The 19,538-nt window shown below is 38.3% G+C and overlaps 1 long non-coding RNA gene across 1 annotated transcript; it reads left to right on the forward strand.

The window, feature by feature from the left end:
- Positions 1-1,661: 1,661 nt before the first annotated feature.
- Positions 1,662-4,526, forward strand: LOC114322767 (uncharacterized). Its single transcript, XR_014362958.1, has 3 exons — positions 1,662-1,990; positions 4,080-4,138; positions 4,226-4,526. It is a non-coding gene; the product is annotated as an uncharacterized LOC114322767 (long non-coding RNA).
- Positions 4,527-19,538: the final 15,012 nt, after the last annotated feature.

Genomic DNA, 19,538 nt, shown 5'->3' on the forward strand with positions numbered 1-19,538 from the left:
AGATCGCCGACGAGGCTGGTGGTCCTTAGAAGCTTCAGCTATGGCGGAAGAGAAGAGGGAGGAGAAGAGCAAACAAGAGGGCCAAACACGACTGATTGAATTTTGTTTCCCATTCTAACCGGTGTAGCCGGATGCCTATTTGAGAGTTAAATTATTTAAGTAATTTAGTTATGACCTGGTTATGAGATAATATTGTATAAATAAGTAACTGAATATAACTAAGTTATGACTCAATATGATAGTGATTATGACTAATATGATATTGGTTATGACATAAAATCATATAAGTTCATAACTAAATATATGGTACATCTAAATGTACCATAGCATCACCCGTGTTTTGCAGTCAGAATGTGACTGCTGCTGGCCCATTTCATTATCAAATTGACGGTAATAACTTGGTTGCTGATGTTACCTGTAACGGTTACAACAGCCTTTTGGGTTTGAAATATGTAAGAATCACAAAAGTTCTTTTTTTTTTTTTTTGAGATTCTATATTTATCATTTTCCTACAAAATGCTACTATATGTTCAGGTAAGAGTGCCACAGAGAAACTACGCAGTTCAGCCCAGAAGATTCCTATTGCAGTTGTAAGTTTTGAAACAAATAAATACGGCTATTTTTTCTTTTTTTTGCTTAGTGCACAGAAAAGTACAGTCCATGCACCAATTCTGTGCTCTATTTTTTTGTTTTTTAATACTTCAATTTTGATTCTCTTATGGATTTGATTCAAAATTTGCAAGCAGGAACAAGCTTCTGATGTGGGATGGAAAGAACATGCTGTATGCAGATACACGGATGGTTACATTCCACCAAATTCCAAATGCCCGTTTCTTCCTCTCCCGTCAATGCAATACCCACATTGCCTTGAATGAAGATTTTATGATTAGAATCCCAGTAAAATCTCTCTCTCTCTACGCACTAGTTAATAATAACAGAAGTCAGCTAAACTTGCAAGATTTGAATGTCTTTGTTGTTATAGTTGTTCGAATTTTGAGGGTTCAATTCTTTTTATGATGTTATTCAAGAAATGTTGTAGTACAAGGCTTATTTGATTATGAAATTCTCAAACGTTCTTGTTTGTTACAACTACATTCTGAAATTTTTGGGACCAAGATGGATCTGTTTGTGTTTTGAACCAACAATACATAACTTCTCAAAGTTCTTAGAATCCACTGATTCTAATCATGTATTTTTAGGATCCACTGGAATATTTTTGAGGTCATGGTTCTTGATATTATATCCAAGGGTTGTGTTTGGAAGTAGGATTTGTGGAAGGATTTATAGAGGGAAGAGAAAAGGGAAGTGATTTGCCTATTGCAAATCGCTTCACAAATTTAAGATCCAAACACAACCTGGATATACATATACAAATATACAGGTTGCAAGAAAAATCTGTGTATCTATACGTATATATTGCTTTAAGGATATGGCGGTTCATGTTTTGGGGAATACATTGGTTGAACTAGTGTAAGATTACAATGGTTGCATTCCTTTTTACCAAGCAGTTACTATTTGCAATTCTCAACTTCATTTTTTTATTTAAAAACAAAAACAAAAACAAACAAAAGAAAAGAAAGCAAGTCTGTGTTCTTGTTACTGTTTTGAATCTGCTTTCGAGGACATAATGATCAATGCGGACATAATGATCAATGCAGGCATCTTTGAAGAGGTGTAAGTTATCATCATTAATACAATTCTATGAAACTTCTTTGGTGGAAAGAGATAGGTCTGAATTCTGATTAAAGATTAGTGATCATCACAACAAATGCGATTTAGACTTCTATTAACAAGAATTTTAAAATTCAGTGACCGATTTGATCATCTTCTTGCTAATCTGTACAACATTTTCTTTGGTGGCAACTTTAATCCTGTATTTTGCAGTGTCAATGTGGATGTTGCTGGAAAAGCACATTATCGAATGCAGTGTACTGACACAGTTGCCGATGTTAACTGTAGCGGTTGCAGGAAACTTTTGGGTTGGAAATATGTAATATCACGCCCTCAAAATTAACCCATTATATATATATATCATTGACATGCATTATTTAAAGAAGACAATTTATTAATTCATTCATCAGAGTATTACTAAATAAAGCATTACATGTAACATTGAATAAAATGCCTTACGGGCTTACATCTTTCCAAGCCAACACTTGGATACAAAAAATATGAGTTCTAACTCAAAACAAGAAAAGCCCTAGGCTTGAATGTTTACACGTACTAATAAATAAAGACAATTAACTAAAGGTAGTCTTCTTCAAACCCGAAGCCAAACCCTCCCAAGCTAAGTCCTTGGAGGTAGTTTATCACCTGAACCTAAAAATGATGTTCCCATAAAGGGTGAGCCACAGCCCAGTAGAAATATTCTAGACCACATATAAGCAATGAATAAAGCAATAGCATTCAACAGATGGTTAACCAAGATAATCAATTACTTCATTTTACAGCCTCATGACACTATTGTCTAAGATACATTTTACTTTCCAACTTAATCAACATGGCTCAGAACCTGGCCGAACTTACAACAGTGAATTATATATATCATATTCACATTCTTCCAATATCAACAAACAAATGAGACTCAAGCTCAATTCAAAACACTTCATACTTCCAGATTGATACACATTTTAGTGCTGTATCAATAAAACACTTCTATATAAATAAGCACACATAAAAGTGATGCTAATGGAGTCCATCCCCTATCTCCTCCCAAACAAAAATCCGGTTTAGAGGTCCATCCCCTATCTTCCCCTAAACCGTGGAGTACATCCCCTATCTCCTCCCACACAAAACAATGTATGCAAATGCAATGCTCAATCAATACACGTATTTTCTGTATCAATGCAATAGTCAAAATTAATGACTTAACCAATGTGATTAGTTTCAGTTATTCCTAATCCACATGCAATGTCTACAACAATCACGACTATCCTCCACCGATAGCCCAAAACAGATATTTCTAAACTGAAAATAACTATGTCAACAATTCAATAGACAAATAATTCAAATTATCCGAGTACGCCATTTAATCAATGAATTCCCCAATTCCATGAATTAAACTATCTTTTCCCAACTCCATGAATTAATTATACAAATTAATTTAATAATACAACTAGGGTTTTTCCCAAAATTTACCAAAGTATCCCCAACATATCAAAATACCAAAACTTAGAACAAAACCTATAAAATGGAGTAGGAAATCCCTACCTCAAAGAAAACAACCCAAATGGTGAAGACAGAGATGAGTGCCCAAATACCAAAGTGCTCCAAATCGCCAAATGCTCAGATTAAATGAAAGCCCTCGACTCACTCTATCTTTTTAATGAAGGATCTAGGGTAGAAACACTCCCTAAGTGGATCAAATCTAAGAAAGAAGGTGAGTAGGGAGAGAGAGAAGTCGGACCTAGGGTTTGGAATCGAAAGAAGATCAAAAGGACTGATCAAAACTCGCTGCTGTGTATATAAACTGGACAGGCTCGCTAGAGCGAAGCATTTGTCGCTCGAGCGACCAGACACAGAAAAGCTACGCTCGAGCCAAGGAAACCTTGCTCGAGCCAACAACCCAAAAGCTCGCTCGAGCGAAAGAAAACTCGATCGAGCGAAGAACTCAAATCCTCAGGTCTGTAATCAGACCCACGCTCGAGCGAAGGAACCATCGCTCGAGCGAAGAACAAACTAACTCGCTCGAGCGAAGAAAATCTCGCTCGAGCCAAGAATGCAGAGCTACAGGTCAATACTGGACGCCATCTCTCGCTCGAGCGACCTACTCCTCGCTCGAGCGAAGAACCAAAATCCTGGACAGCAACACTTGGTTTCTAAACCCAACCAACCTGAAACAAACCTGCCCAACACATCCTATAATTCCAAATGAGAAAATAAAGGACAACAACAACAATTATACAATGACAGAATCTACGGAACCTGAGTCCGGATACAATAGTCAAATGGGAAAAGACTGGGGTCGCTATATGTAAGAATCACAAAGTTTAATCCTACCATTTTTATGAGATTCTCTATATATCTATCCTTACATTGACTAAAAATCTTCTAACAAAATTATACTATTATATGTTTAGATTGAAGTGCCAAAGGAAGAAACCATTTTCCTCAAAACCGGAACTTTCCTGCTGCATTTGTAAGTTTTTCAGTGCATGTATGTTTTTTTGTTTTTTTGAATTCAATTTTGATATTCTTATCGATTTGTTTCAAAATCTATGAGTAGGAACATGCTCCTGAAGTGGAATGGAACAAATATGCAATGTGCAGATTACATATGGACCGGTTGAAAATTGCTTGAATTGACCGCTAGGAAGACTTTGGCAATGACCGCTGATGGAGGACTCATATACATGTACTATCAAATTCATCCTTCTTTTGTTTTTGACTCTTAAAATACGGATTTGGTGTTTTCTCTATTTCCTACAATACTCTATACGGAGCAAGAGAGCATAGAACTATTAGTTGTTGTTGTTAGAACAAAAGGGATTGTCTGATGCATGATTTTTTTCCACGGTTTAGTATAAGCACCCAATACTCAATAATGGGAGCTTTCTATGCATGTACTATAATTTCTATCTTCTTATGATCTATGATGAAAATATGTCTACTGCTGTTACAATAGAAATCATATTTTAAACTATGTTTGAAGTAGCTTATTTGCATATATTTTGCAATTAACTTTACTTTCTATTATTTGATCTGTTTTCTTTCTACGCCATTTAAAATAAGGATTCTGAGCATGTGTGTTTGGACAGAGGGAAATTAGGGGAATGTCAGTGAAAAAATTGCAGAGTAAAAGATTAAAATTCATAGCTTCAAATGAAGTGTACTGCTCTTAAAGTTTATATAGCATGAAACATCTGTAGAACAATTTCCAAATAAAGAGTCCAAAGAAATTATGGTATTGAATGGAGCTTTTACATATTTGAGATTTTATTTGATTTTCTAGAAGAATCACATTGAGTTGAGCTTAATAAAACCAGTTCAAAAGTTCTTGAAGAGGCATTTATTCAACTTGAAAGTGAAAAAATATAAATAAGAAAATGAGGCAACATATGAGCAAACATGCGTGGGTGTAGGCTGAGTTTGCCTTGTTGCCACAAGCCAATGGGTCATGGGATTTGGTATTGCTGTTTTTTTTTTTTTTGGGTCTGGGGATTTTGGTGTTGTTTTTTTACCTATTTCTTGGGGTTTTGTCGTTGCAGTTGATGCTATTTATTGGGATGCAGCAATTGGGTTGGCTTTGTTTTTTGCCTGTAACGTATCTTTGCTTTGTTTGCTTCTGTTGTTTGTTCAATTGCCTGCAACACCTGTATAAAGATTCCATGTCCAAGACTTTATTTGCATAGCCCAAGTTCTTAAAAGCTCTATTTGGATATTGGATTTGTGGAAAGGTTAAAAACGAAAAAGGGACTAGTGAATGAGTCGAAGCAAAATATATTTTTTTTCATATTTCCTATTTTCACTTCCTTTTTCTTACCTCACAAATTTGAGATCCAAACATAGGATAAGAGGAAGTATGACCGCGACTAAAAAATTGATGGAGAAAATAAACCCAAAATTAGAGTTCTTCTGATAAAAAATTGGGAATATTCTTTGAATTAGTCTCTTTGGTTTTCAAGTAGAAAACTGATGGAACTAAACATTTATGTTGTGTTTGGTTGAGGGATTTGGGAATGGATTTGGAAAGAAAAAAGGAAAAGACGTGTGAAACTAAGTGAAATGTAACTATATTTTATTCACATTTCACTTACATTTTCCTTTTTCATTTCTAAATTCTTTTCCAAATTTTTCAACCAAACGCAACGTTAATTTCACTCACCACAATCTCATCCAAAACAAAAAAAAAAAAAAACAATCACCACAACTTATATGGATCATATGCAGTGCAAATGTGTATAAAGATTTTCAAAATATACATGTATTGATCTTCATTCTTATATAAAATTAAAATATATATATATATATATATATTTGATGGGCCTATAAAATAGGTTTTTCACTAAGAAACTGTCTTCTAATAATAGTGTTCCAACCTGAATTTTTTTTCTTTCCAATGAGTGGTCTATGGGCATAGTTTAATAACAAGTTTAAGATAAGAAATGCTTTAAAAACAAATGATAATATTAAAAATGGTTATAAAATCTATGGAAAGTGTTTTGCAATTGATTAATAGTATCTCTTGTTTTTAATTTTTTTTTTTCTTGAGCCCGGGACAATTGTCCCTTTAATTTATTGGTCAAAAACTCATTTTTAAAAGGAACACTTGCCACTAAATCCCATACATAAAATTCAAAATTCATCTAATACTAAAATAAAATACTTTCACTAATTAGTTCTATATATTTTTAATTGTCACCAAAAAGATCTTTCTTTTTTTAAAAAAAAAAACGCTACTATATTCCATCATCGCCGAACTTTTGTTAGACGAAAAAATATAACAAAATATGCTAAATATTGATAAACTAAAAGGAAAAAAAAAAAAAAAAACATAACAACAACAAACAGCAACAATGGGAAAAAACATATATTTTTCAATTTTTGTAGGATTTAAGTAAATAAACTCCAATATTGATCAAACTGAAAAATAAGCTTTAAAACTGTAAAATGTTACAGTTTCAAAGCATGATTCTATTAAGCATTTTATCCTTATTAATCAAACTGAAAAACATGTTATAAAACAGTAAAATTTTACAATTCTAAATAATGTTATGAAATTGTAAAATTTAACAGTTTTAAAGTATGATTTATTTTAGCACCAAAAAAATTAAAATTGTAAAATTTTACAGTTTTCACTGCTTGTAATTAAAACTTGAAAATAACTTATTCAGAATTTGAAAATTTTCTCCATTAAAATAGGAAAATAGAAATGCGTAATAGAGAAAAGGTAAAAAAAATTAAGAGATCAAAGGAGAGAAACAATATAGAGAAGATTATACTCTAGCAATTATTTTTTGTTTAGATCTAGTCGAATTTCATATAGATCTACTTAGAGTAGATCTACTCATCTTCTTTGTTGGAAACTCGTCTCTTTCACCGTTGGTGAGGGTGAAATAAGACATCGATGGTTGGTGGTTGCTGATGAATCCCAATCAATGGTGGTTGTCGGTCGACGGTGACTATAAATCAAAAAGAGAAAGAGAAGAAATAAGGTGTGGTTGTCGGTGGTCGATCGTCTGTCGTCGGTCGCCAAAAATGAAGAAGAGAAAGAGGCAAAGAAGAACGAAGACACAGAAAAGAATGAAGAAGAAAAATATATAGTGAACTTTTGAAAGTATTCAAAAAATTGTGAAACTAAATAAATTTCTCCTCTTTCAAATAGGATTTCCGAATAATTTGCCCATTTTAAAATTTGTTCAATTGGTTGACACTAAAAGATATCATCTGCCCTTTCAACTAGACGAGTTAAACTAACCCATATCTTGATCCGGCTAGGCTAGTTCAAATAGTGTTTGGATTGAGCCTAGACTATAGGTATTAAAGCTCGACTCCACAAGTGCACTTGTGAACCTAAACATTAGCCCACCAAAATTTTTAAAGTACGTACATGTGAAATATAGCTATGTGAATTAAGGGGGTAATTCTACGAGTACAACTCAGCAATTGTGGTGTGCACTGTACCATGTACTCTCTGTGAATTATGTAGTTTATATTATTCATTAAGGATAGTTTAGTACTTTAGGTTGTTAGGGTTTGATTCTATTAGATTATATATTTGTACTTGTTTGATTGATCATTCAAGAATAATATACACAAGTTTGTTATCATGGTATCAGAGCCACAACCCAGATGTTAGCATACCTTTCGCAGGTCATCATCGACCATCGCAGCCCCTTTCTCTCTCTTTGCAAGGCCTTGTGGTCTCTGTTCTCTTCGTCGCACTTCACTCTTCCCGGTTGTTGGTTCTGAGCCCTAGGTTGCGTGTCTCATCTGGTTACGTTGGAGCCCTAGGTCATCATCGACCATCGCAGCCCCTTATCTGGTTCGATTGAAGCTCTCTAATTCCTCTATGTGACTTGGATTGGTGATCTCTCTGCTCTGTTTTGGTTCTCTTTGATTGATATTTATGGTGATAACGTTATTATAAGTTTGACTTAATTGGTTCTATAATTATAGCAATAATAACTTTGATTAGTCATTCTGCTTTGGTTTTACTATATTGCTTAGTTACAGCACTATGGCTGATGATAAATTACAAGCTATCACTACTAAGTTAGATGGTACCAATTACTCTTATTGGTCTCATGTAATGAAAAAATTTATAATGGGTAAAGGCATATGGAACTATGTGATTGGTGTGACTATTAGACGTATGGAATCTCAAGAAACTGAAGCCAATGGCCCTGTTTGGTAGAGTTGTGGGAAAGTACTTATAGCTTATGCCTTAACAGCTTATAGCTTATAACTATGAACATAAGCTGATTTCTGACTTATAAATTAAGCATCTCCTGCCCCACTCAAAGAATAAGCTGATTTCTGACTTACAAAACGGTATAAGCTGCATTGTTAAGCTAAACTAAACCCATCAAAATAGCTTAAATTAAGCTGAAAGCTGAAATAAGCAGCTTTTAAGCTGCACCAAATAGGCACAATGTTGCTAAATGGGATAAGGAAAATGCAGAAATTCTTACTTGGTTTCATAATTCAGTTCAAACTACCATTGGTATGAATTTTTCCAAGTATTCTACTTCTAAACAAGTTTAGGACTATTTGAAAACTATTTACCTTGAGTCTAACTTTGCAAAACAGTATGAACTTGAGATGTCTATTCGTAGTGCTAGTCAAAAATATAAGTCCATTCAGGAGTTTTACAATAAGATGACGACTTATTGGGATCAACTTGCTGTAAGAGGAGTCAATTTGAGCCCACTAAATTAATTAGGCCCAATAGTCCAGGGTTGATGGGCCCGAATTTATCTCAAGTCCAAGATTGGTGGGCCCAGATTTATCTCCATCAAACGGGCCGAATTGCTCTAAGCCTCGAAAGGGTTCGGATCCACGAACTTAGAGACTTACTCGGGCTTGGGCTCGGGCTCGGACTTGAAAGGGTTTGGATCCATAAACCTAGAGATCCGAAGCACTTGGCTTTGAACGGATTCAAACGCAATCTAGAAGCTACTCCGTTAATGAGTCCCAGAACACTTGCGAGCTCGAAGCTTTCCGGGATCTACGCACCAGAACCATGGGCGTAATGGAGTTCGAACAAAAGACCGATCCCCGAGGACGGTGAGTGGAGATAAATTCACCCTTTGGTTAAACTAGCCTATACCTGGGTCGAGGTGGCACGACCCTGGGGGTTCCATGAGACTCGGCAATATTTAGCGGTGGGGGTCCTCTAGGACTACCTCTGCCCCTTGGGATGATTGGGGATCATTGGTTAAGTGTGGCTAAGAAGAAGGGTTTGCCGACAACTCCAACAACTCCAACAAGGATCCTCTAATGGTGGTGATGACAGGACCATGGATCCAAATTAACCACTTTTGCTCGAAGCCATTCAAGGACTTCAAAATACTTAGCAAGAGATTCTTACCACGCTTCAGAATCTCACTCACACCATGTTGGTGATGAGTTCTAACTTTCCAACGGCGCCAAACGGAAATCAAACTAGCAGTGGATTTATTTCCGCCGGAGCACAAAATCAAATCCAAGGAGAAGTAGGCCCTAGTCAGCCTGTGGTTCATGGCAACACAGCCACAGTAACACATGCTCAAACCACAGTAGGCAACAGCAGTTTGCCCATGCCCGGGCTCTATGGCGTGCCAAGCCAAGATCCAATGGTAACTAAGGGAGGTTCTGGTGTAATGAATGGCGCTTCGGCGACTGTTGGTGTCCAGGAAAATATAAGGGGCATGATGGCGCAAAAGGGAGCTCTGCCCGTACCTAATCTTGTTACACCCCCAGTAAATGTTACTCAAGCACCAAGCGAGCCTCCTTTGGTGCTGACAACAAATTTGCAAGCCCAACCCGGTATAGCTGCACCGTGCGGTGGACTTTACGGGCCTCAATTCAATGTCCCATCACCAATTGGCTTGTCTATAGGCGCTGATGGCCAGTATCGTCAAATGCCCTCACCAATGATGAATTCACAGCACCAGAATGGCCAAGCGCCCCTAGCTCAGTCTTCGGGTTCATAAGCCAAGTTCCGGGAATACCACCATCAAACTCTCTCCCTCAATAGTTTCTCACTCTCGCCGATGTGCAAGCCATGTTCGATCTCGAACGGGGTAAGAGGACTTTACCCTCTTTGCCTGATCCGGATGTCAAGCCGTCTTACCCTATTGAGATGCTGAGCTATCCATACCCTGAGGGGTATACAGTGCTAAAGTTCATCAAGTTCGATGGCAAACAAGGAAATACTCGAGAACATGTTGTGTGATTCATCGAGACTCTGGGTATTCATGGTTCAAACCACGTCCTCCGGCTGAGAGAATTCTCTAAGTCCCTCACTGACCGAGCATATAGTTGGTATGCTAATTTGGCTCCCAACTCTGTTCGAAGTTTGGAGGAAATGGTTAACAAATTCCACTCCAAGTTCTTTCAAGTGGCAGAGAAGGTGACCACACTTACATTGTGTAAAGAAAAGCAGCGAGAGAGTGAAGACATCCTTGACTACGTCAAAAGGTTTCGAGCCTTAGCCTAGAGAAGCCGGAACAGTTGCTAAAATTGATAAGTCAGTACTCAGATGTGTTTGCTTGGTCATATAAACAAATGCCTGGACTAGATCCTGACCTAGGCTCCCATTATCTTGATTTATTCCCAAACTCCAAGCCAATCAAGCAAGCTGCTCGAAAATATCATCCAGATCTCGAAGAAAAGATTGAGGAGGAGATTGAAAAACTTCAACAGGCTAGTTTCATCCGGCCAATACAGTACCCCACGTGGTTGGCAAACATAGTACCAGTAAAGAAAAAGAATGGTCAAATCAGAATATGTGTAGACTTTCGAGATTTGAACAAATCTTGCCCGAAGAATGAATTCCTTCTTCCTCACATCGACACCCTCGTGGATGCCACCTCGGGGCACCAGATGTTCTCATTCATGGATGGATTCAGCGGATTCAGATCAAGATGGCTGAAGAGGATGCAGAAAAGACTACTTTTAGAACACCTCTCGGAAACTTCTTCTATACAGTCATGCCTTTCGGACTCAAGAATGCCGGAGCAACTTACCAAAGGGCTATGACTGCAATCTTTTATGACATGATCCATTATGAGGTGGAAGATTATGTTGATGATCTAGTGGTGAAACCCAAGAAGGAAGAGGACCATCTCCGAGACCTTGAGAAAGTATTCAAGAGGTGCCAGAAATTCAAAATGAGGATGAATCCTCTCAAATGTGCTTTCGGGGTGACGGCTGGGAAGTTTCTCGGGTTTCTTGTACATAGGCATGGTATCAAGGCAGATAAAGACACGGTCAAATCTATCAGAGCAATGCCTTCCCCGCATTCTCAGAAGGAGTTAAAGAAGTTCCTTGGGAAGGTGTCTTATATTCAGAGGTTTATCCCGGCTATTGCAAAAATCTCTGCCCCTTTCGGCTCATTATTAAAAGGAGATGCCAAGTTCAAGTGGAACCAAGAGCACCAAAAGGCCTTCGAGAGAATCAAGGCGGCCTTGACCTCGCCTCAGACCATGATAGCCCTGCAGCCCGGGGTGCCTCTAATGTTGTACCTAACTTCAACCCCCAAGTCCATAGGGGCATTATTGGTCCAAAATGTAGATGGAGCAGAATGCCCGGTGTATTACATCAGCCAAAAGATTCGAGGAGCAGAAGTCCGATATACTCCGGTAGAGAGACGTTGTTTAGCTTTGGTATTCACCGCCCAAAAGCTTAGACAATACTTCGTAGCACATCAAATTCAGATTGTTACTAGAAGTGATCCAATCCGATACCTCCTCAGCAAGCCTACTCTAACCGGGAAGGTGGCAAGATGGTTGTTAGCACTGGGTGAATTCGAGATCACATGTGTAGCTCCCAAGGCAATCAAAAGCCAAGCCTTAGCTGATCTCCTTGCCCAATTTCCAAGTGGTGACTATGAACCAGTGAATGAAGAATTAAGAGGAGAGGTGCATGCAGCTATGGCTTCCGAGGAAAGCTTTTGGACATTGAGCTTTGACGGAGCAACAGCCAGAGGGAAAGGAGGAACTGGGATAGTCCTTACAAGCAAAAAGTGGGGAAAAGTTATATTTGTCTTATAAATTGGATTTCCATTGTTCGAATAATGAAGCCGAGTATGAGGCTCTTATTTTAGGTTTGATCGCAGCTGAGAGGCACAGTATTAAGAAGATTCGGATTCAGGGGGACTCAAAGCTAATAGTGAAGCAAGTTTCAGGACAGTTCGTCTTAAAGGAGCCTGCCTTGGCCACATATCGAACAACAGTCCAGAGGCTTCTTGACAAATTTCAGAAGGTCGAAATAGAGCATGTGCCTCACTACGACAGCAAGTTTTCAGATGCCCTCGCAACATTAGGGGCAAGAGTTAATATTCCAGAAGAGGAGGTGACAATTATTATCAAGAAGAGAACATTGCCTTCAATAATACCAGAAGACAAAGACCTTCTGGAGGATTGGAGAGGAGAAGTCCTTGAACAACTCAGAAGCAAAGTTGGGAAATTGACTATGGCCAAGCTTGCCCAATTTATAATTATTCAAGGTGAACATTACTTCTGAGGAGGTACCAGATTCCTAGCCCGGCGTGTTAGCCAACAAGAAGCAAGCTTCTAACTACAACAGATCCATGAAAAGTCCTGCGGGGATGGGGATATCAGTCTGTACAGAAGGATCCAAAGACAAGGCTATTATTGGCTCGAGATGGAGAAGGCCTCGAATCAACTACAGAAAGAATGCCCCAAGTGTCAGTCATACATCCGAGAGGATGAGGGTTGCTTTGAAATTGATACCCCTGACTAGAGGCAAGTCTACATTGACTATCTCAAGGAAAGATCCAAATTTTGGAAAGCGGCCTCCAAATTGGGAAGGGCTACCCAAGATTTACAAGGTTCTCAAGGGAGGAGCTTATCATCTTGCATCTATAGAGGGAGTCTGTCATGACCCAAACCTGCCCCTATAGGTTTAACATCGTAACCGGCCAGTAATCCTTGGATTACCAAAGGCCTCTTGGCATAATGACACATAACAGGGGCTGCAGAAGCAATTAATCAAGACATACATAGTCCATAGAGCTGTGCTGACATACATGGAGCAAGTGACATTAAACTTTTTATAACAGTAATACAACCCTTACACATCACTTCCAAATACACATTACTAGACACCTTGCCCAAACAAAACATAGTATAAACATAGCCTAACATAATAGCCAAAAACAGCCATGAAACTTGACTTCAATCGGAACCTCCTCGGGAGGCACAATGGTTGGCTGACAAAACTGAAGTGTAGGCCATCAACTCTGGGCCTGATCTCGTACTTGCTCACCTACATACATAATATAAAGAGTGAGCTAAAATCCAATGAATAATAACAGAGTAAAGAGTTTAATGAATGATGCCCATAACATATTTCAAATCTCGTAACAGAACAGAATCATAATTATGTCCATATTCAAATCATGTGTGGTACATCCCTTAGCACAAACATGTCTCTTGGATCAAGCTTATCAAGTTCCATGAAGAAACCTTCAGTACCGGGTAACATATCTCATACATAGGCCACGGTATTGTCTCCCCTGAGCGAGGGCCTGTGCCACTGTGATAACCCTGCCCCGTATTATGCTAATTGATCCTTATTATGAATGTGATTATGTGTTTGATATGATTTTGTGTGCCATTTATATGAATATATATGGTTTTGAATTTCTATCTGTTCACCGTAGGAATATCTTTTCAACTTACTATTGTAAACTGAAAATTGAAGGCCTTGTCGGCCACAGAAATCGAGATTGACTATGCCATTGTGATTAGCATAATTTTTAGAGCCTACGGTGAAATTTAATTGAAAATTGATTCTGATCAAATTAAATAGATTAAATTAATGAAATGGTGCTCAATTATTTAATATTAATGAAATGTGTTTGAGAGGAGCTTATATAAAGGGCCAATTACACTCTCATTTTGTTTTTTTTTTTTTAGGCTCAAACCAGATTTTATACCATAGGGAAAGAGTGAGGCCAGCTAGAGAGAGAGAGAGAGAGGGAAACAATTGGAGATTGAGTAAGAGGCTTGGAAATCTTGAAGATTAACTCAAGAATTGGCTAGAATTTGGGTGTTTGAAGCTCCTAGGTGAGTAAATTCATAGATTTTAGTTTGTAACTTTGTGAATTCAAGGTTGAATGGTGATCAAGAACATGAATTGAGTTAGTTTTGATGAATTGGGAGTCAATATACACATGCATGTAGGAGATTGCCATGAATTGTATGTTTGAGCTTGAAATTTGCATGAGCTAGCATGAATAATGTTGAACATGGAGAATTGGGCACCAATCTTCACATGCATGCATAATTTTCATGGGTTCCATAATAATAAGTGTCATTTGCATGATTTGAAGTAGAAATGAAGTCAAAAATTTGCATGCATGTTTGATTATGGAAGATATGGAGCTTATATAAGGGCTGAATGTATGAGCCTTGATTATACTAAAGAAATGTTGATTAATTTTGAAGATTGGACCATGATTTTGAGCAATTGGCCTCATATTGTTTGTGTACTCATGATATATAACGTGTTTCCCTATTTTGGTACCTTAATTCGAGCTTTGAAGCCTTTGAATATCAAGTTTGAGCTTCAAGAACAATTCTGGATTTTCCAGAATTTAGCATGTCTGCTCGATCGGGGAAAGCGCCGCTCGAGCGGGAAATACAAGCTCCCAGAAGTTTTGCAGACATGGATGTCCGCTCGAGCGGGGAGATTCACGCTCGAGCGGGGAGCCATGTAGTGAGACTTTCAACTCGAGCGTTCGAATTCACGCTCGAGCATAAAAATGCGGCAACTAGTACTTTTGCAAACCTAATGGGTCCGGTTGAGCGGGAAAGTCCACGCTCCAGCTGGGACCCCTATTTCAAAAATTTTGTAAAGATGTTCTATGTTTCGCTTTTCGTTCTCTTTCACTTCTAAGCACTTGTAGGCATGCATTGAGCATTATGAATGAATTAAAAGGATAAGAAAGAAGCCTAAGAGGAATGTATGAATTAAGAACGGATTGAATCGTTTGTGACCCATATGTGTTATGTAATGTGTTGGGTCGAGCTCAAGGGTGAATCCACAGGCAGAACACTGTGAGTAATATCTTAATAAAGATATCTGAAGTATGTTATTTGTCCAATTGCTTACTTCTATAAAAGTCGTATAAGTCTGTTAATTTGAAATGTGGACAAATGTTGGCTATGCCTTATGAATGGGCCAAAAGCCATCTGACATGAATGAAAGGATAAATAGGCCAAAGGCCATCTGACATGAATAAAAGAATGAATGGGCCAAAGTCCGTCTGACATGAATGGAAGAATGAATGGGCCAAAGGCCGTGTGACATGAATGAATGGACCGAAGGCCATCTGACATGAATGAAAGAACGAATGGGCCAAAGGCGTTCTGACATGAATGAAAGAATGAATGGGCCAAAGGTAGTCTAACATAAGTGAAAGAATGAATGGGCCAAAGGCCGTCTAACATGAATGGAAGAATGAATGGGCTGAAGGCCGTGTGACATGAATGAATGGGCCGAAGGCCGTTTGACATGAATGAATGGGGCAAAGGCCGTCTGACACGAATGATTGGGCCATAGGCCGCCGGATACGAATGAATTGGGCCCGAGGTCGTTTGATGTGTTTAGAACCGCAGTCACTTGACCTAAATATATATATATATATATAGAAATATGAATTGGGCCCAAGGCCGTCTGATGTATGTTATTCTAAATACCGTTCACGTATCTTCTTTATTTGATATTATTCACTAGGCCTTCGCTCACACTCATTCATGTGTCTGTAGGTGAGCCAAGGGAGGTCCAAACCCAGTTTTAGTGAAGTTTGTGTGAAACGGTCAAGGTTTTGAAGAGTCAGCCCAAACGTCTCACGCACGAGACTTGTCTTCGCCTCTTTTGTTCTTTTGATATGGTTTTGATTATATTGACGAGAGCATTGGAGTACTTTGTACATAAACTTTGGGTTTGACCGACTTAGACTTAAATCATCCTGTGTGTATAGAACTTTATGTTACTACATATTTTGATGTGAGTTATTAACATGTATGTATATGGATTATTATGATGTGCCATGTAAGCACAACTCTATGGACGATTTGTTAGTTGCTTCCGTTTGGCCCATTTTCTCTGATGAGTTAAGTCTTGTTTGGTTGAGGCCATAGGTAATCCCTTGATTACTGGCCGGTTATGTCCTTAACCCATAGGGGCGGGTTCGGGTCGTGACTATAGCGGTCCCGGTTTTTCCTTTCTGTAATTGTTGTGTTCCGGACTTTGGTTCCGTGGAGTTGCTGGTTGTATACCTTATTGTCATCCATTAAATTCCTTATGTTTGAGTTTTAGGATATGTTGGGCATGTTTTGAACAGGTAGGATGAGTTTTGGTCTCTAATATTATTGCCCAGGTTTTTGGTGTTACACTCGAGCAGGCCATTCTGTGCTCAAGCGGAGTTTAGTTTTTGCTTGTCCGCTCGAGCGGGTGTTCTGGCGCTCGAGCGAAGATTGCACACTCCCAGTATTTCGTGTCCCTGCAAAACTTCTACAGGTGTGATTTCTATGCTCGAGCAGGTTTCCTGCGCTCGAGCGAGTTGCGCTCGAGCGGGTTTGTTGGCGCTCGAGCGGGTAGTACTGTCTTGGTGAAAGTTCTGGGAAAGGGAAATTTGCGCTCGAGCGAACTGGTTTTCTCGCTCGAGCGGATGTACTTTATTCTTGTGTCTTGGCGCTCGAGTGGCCCTTCTTGCGCTCGAGCGGACCTAGTTTTTTTTGTTCTTGACACTCGAGCGTTGTGTTTTCCGCTCGAGCAGGAATGTCGTATATCAGTTGGTTGTGGGGCATTTTTAAATCACTTTTTCTCATTCTTTCTCTCTCTTACTTTTCTGAAAAAGCCATTAGAGAGCACCTCACTCTAAAACTCAAACTTCTCTCTAAGTATTGATCTAGTAGGAGTTGTTTTCTCACCTTTGGCCTTTGTAAAAATTGGGTTGATCGTCGAGGGCTACATTTTGATCCGAGAAACTTGTGATTTGGAGCAACTTCGTTTTCGTCATCTTCTTCGTTAGGTGTCATCTTTGAGGTAGGGATTCCTACTCACTACTATGGGTTTTGACCTAGATATTTGGATATTTCGTTAAATGGTTGATTTTGGGAAGTTAGGGTTTTGAAAATGTTGAAAGGGGGTTTTGGTTATTTTGATTCAAAAATATGTATTTTGGGTTTCAAAATAATGATATTATTGTTGGTTATTGATATATAGGCCATTGGGTCAATATTGGGAAATGGAGTAGAAAATCCTAATTTGTTGTATAAATTAATTGGTATAATTAATTTGAGAAAATTTGTGGACTTATGGAATTGAGTTGGAAATAATGAAATTGGCTCATTATATGGTAGAATGGTGGAGTTGGATTTATTAATCGCTCACTCTTGAAAACATTGATATTTTATCTGTTGGAGCTTTTATTATCTGTTTAGAAATAATTGCTTTGGGCTACCGGTGGAGGGTAGTTTTGATTGTTGTAGACAATGCATGATAATTAGGCAAACTAAAACTAATCAATTGGATGTGTCATAGAGTATGACGATTGATAGAATACGTTAACGTTATGTATTGATTGATTGAGTATATGACCTTTGTGTATATACGTTGTATGTGTGTGGGAGGAGATAGGGGATGTACTCTACGGTTTAGGGGAAGATAGTGGATGGACCTCTAAATTGGATGTTGTTTACGAGAAAATAGGGGATGGACTCCACTGATACAGCTCACATGCTTGTCAGATAATGTGGTGATACAGCTCATATGCTTATCTATGGAAGTATTGATATAGCTCATATGCTTATCTGTTGAAGTGTGGATACAGCTTGTATGCTTATCTATTGAAATGTTGATATAGCGAGTAGGCTTATCCATTGTGCAATGAGAAACATTTAATATGAGTCACTGTCTCATGAAAACCGTTGGCCAGGTTTTGAGCCGTTGTTGTAAATGGGAAATTGGATAGGAATGGAAAATGAAATAAAACATGGACATAGTGATCATGTAATGGAAATGGGTTATGAATTGATTTATGGGAATTAAACATTTATCATTTGCTAAATGTCTTAGTTATTGCTCATACTGTGTTTAGCATATCTCTACTGGGCGTTGGCTCACCCTATATGGGACATTATTTTCAGGTACAGGTAGCATGCCACCTCTAAGGACATAGCTTGGATGGATATGGGAGTTGAAGGCTCTTTTTGATTATTTTGTTTGTATTACATGTATATCAAGCCAAGGGCTTACTTTGTATAGAGTTAGTACTCTTCTTTTGTGTAACCAAGTGTTGACTTGGAAAGCTGTAAGCCTGTAGAGCATTTGCTTTTGTGGTTAACATGTAATACTGCTGTAAGAACTACTCTGATGAATAGAAATGGTTGATTTCTTTTGTATCAATGCATGTCTAAAGTGATGGATTTTATGTATTATTTTGGGGGCGTTACAGTAACAAAGTGGTATCAGAGCACGAGTTAATAACTCACACACTTGTCCAAATGAACAATAAGCGTCTAGAAAAGATCTAGGATGCATTCATGTGATAAGTATGAATTTGAAAGCATCGAGAATACGCTTAAATGTTTTAATGTGAATGATTATGTGTTATAAGTTTGTGACTTGCTTGCGTTGCAAATTATTTGAATATGTATGCTCTTTAGTAAATGCATACCTATGAATCTTTTGTAAAAAGTATAATGCAAGTTTAATCAGATGGTGAGAACAAAAGGTGATGAGATAGAAGAGTCTTCTACTGCCAGAATGGATAGAATGGAAAGATTGATTCAGGAAATGGCAAAGACATTGAGGCAACAACAGCAGTGGCAACAACCACACCATCCGCCTCCTCCTCCAGTACCACCTGTGCAAGATAATCAAAATGATGACCGAATAATAGCCCTTACCAAAGAGATTACGAAGATGAAACCGCCACAGCAAAACGAGCTAGTTCAGTAAACTTAGCTTCATATTCGGCCACAGACATCCTGCCTTGTTTGAGTTCTTGGAATTTCGAAACTTTTTGGTCCCTGAAACATTGGGGAAAGTACTTGTTGTAGAACATCTCGTTGAATTGTGCCCACGTCATGTCCCCATTGTTATTTCGAATCAACAGCCACCATCTCCGGGCTTCATCCTTTAAGGTATAAGTGGCCAAAAGGACTTTCTGAGTTGCAGAGCAAGGAAACACTTTGAATAGCTTTTCTATTTCTAATAACCACGTTTATGCCTTCAATGGTTCAATACCACCCAAGAAGGTTGGAGGCTTCATTTTCATAAATTTCTTATTCAAGTTAATGATGTCATTGTTGTCCTGTTCAGCTAGCACTGGTGGAGGCGAAGGAGGTAAAGGTTGT

The sequence above is a fragment of the Camellia sinensis genome, chromosome 3 (genome assembly GCF_055761805.1).
Source record: "Camellia sinensis isolate YWXY chromosome 3, ASM5576180v1, whole genome shotgun sequence".
In the NCBI taxonomy this organism is placed as follows: Eukaryota; Viridiplantae; Streptophyta; class Magnoliopsida; order Ericales; family Theaceae; genus Camellia; species Camellia sinensis.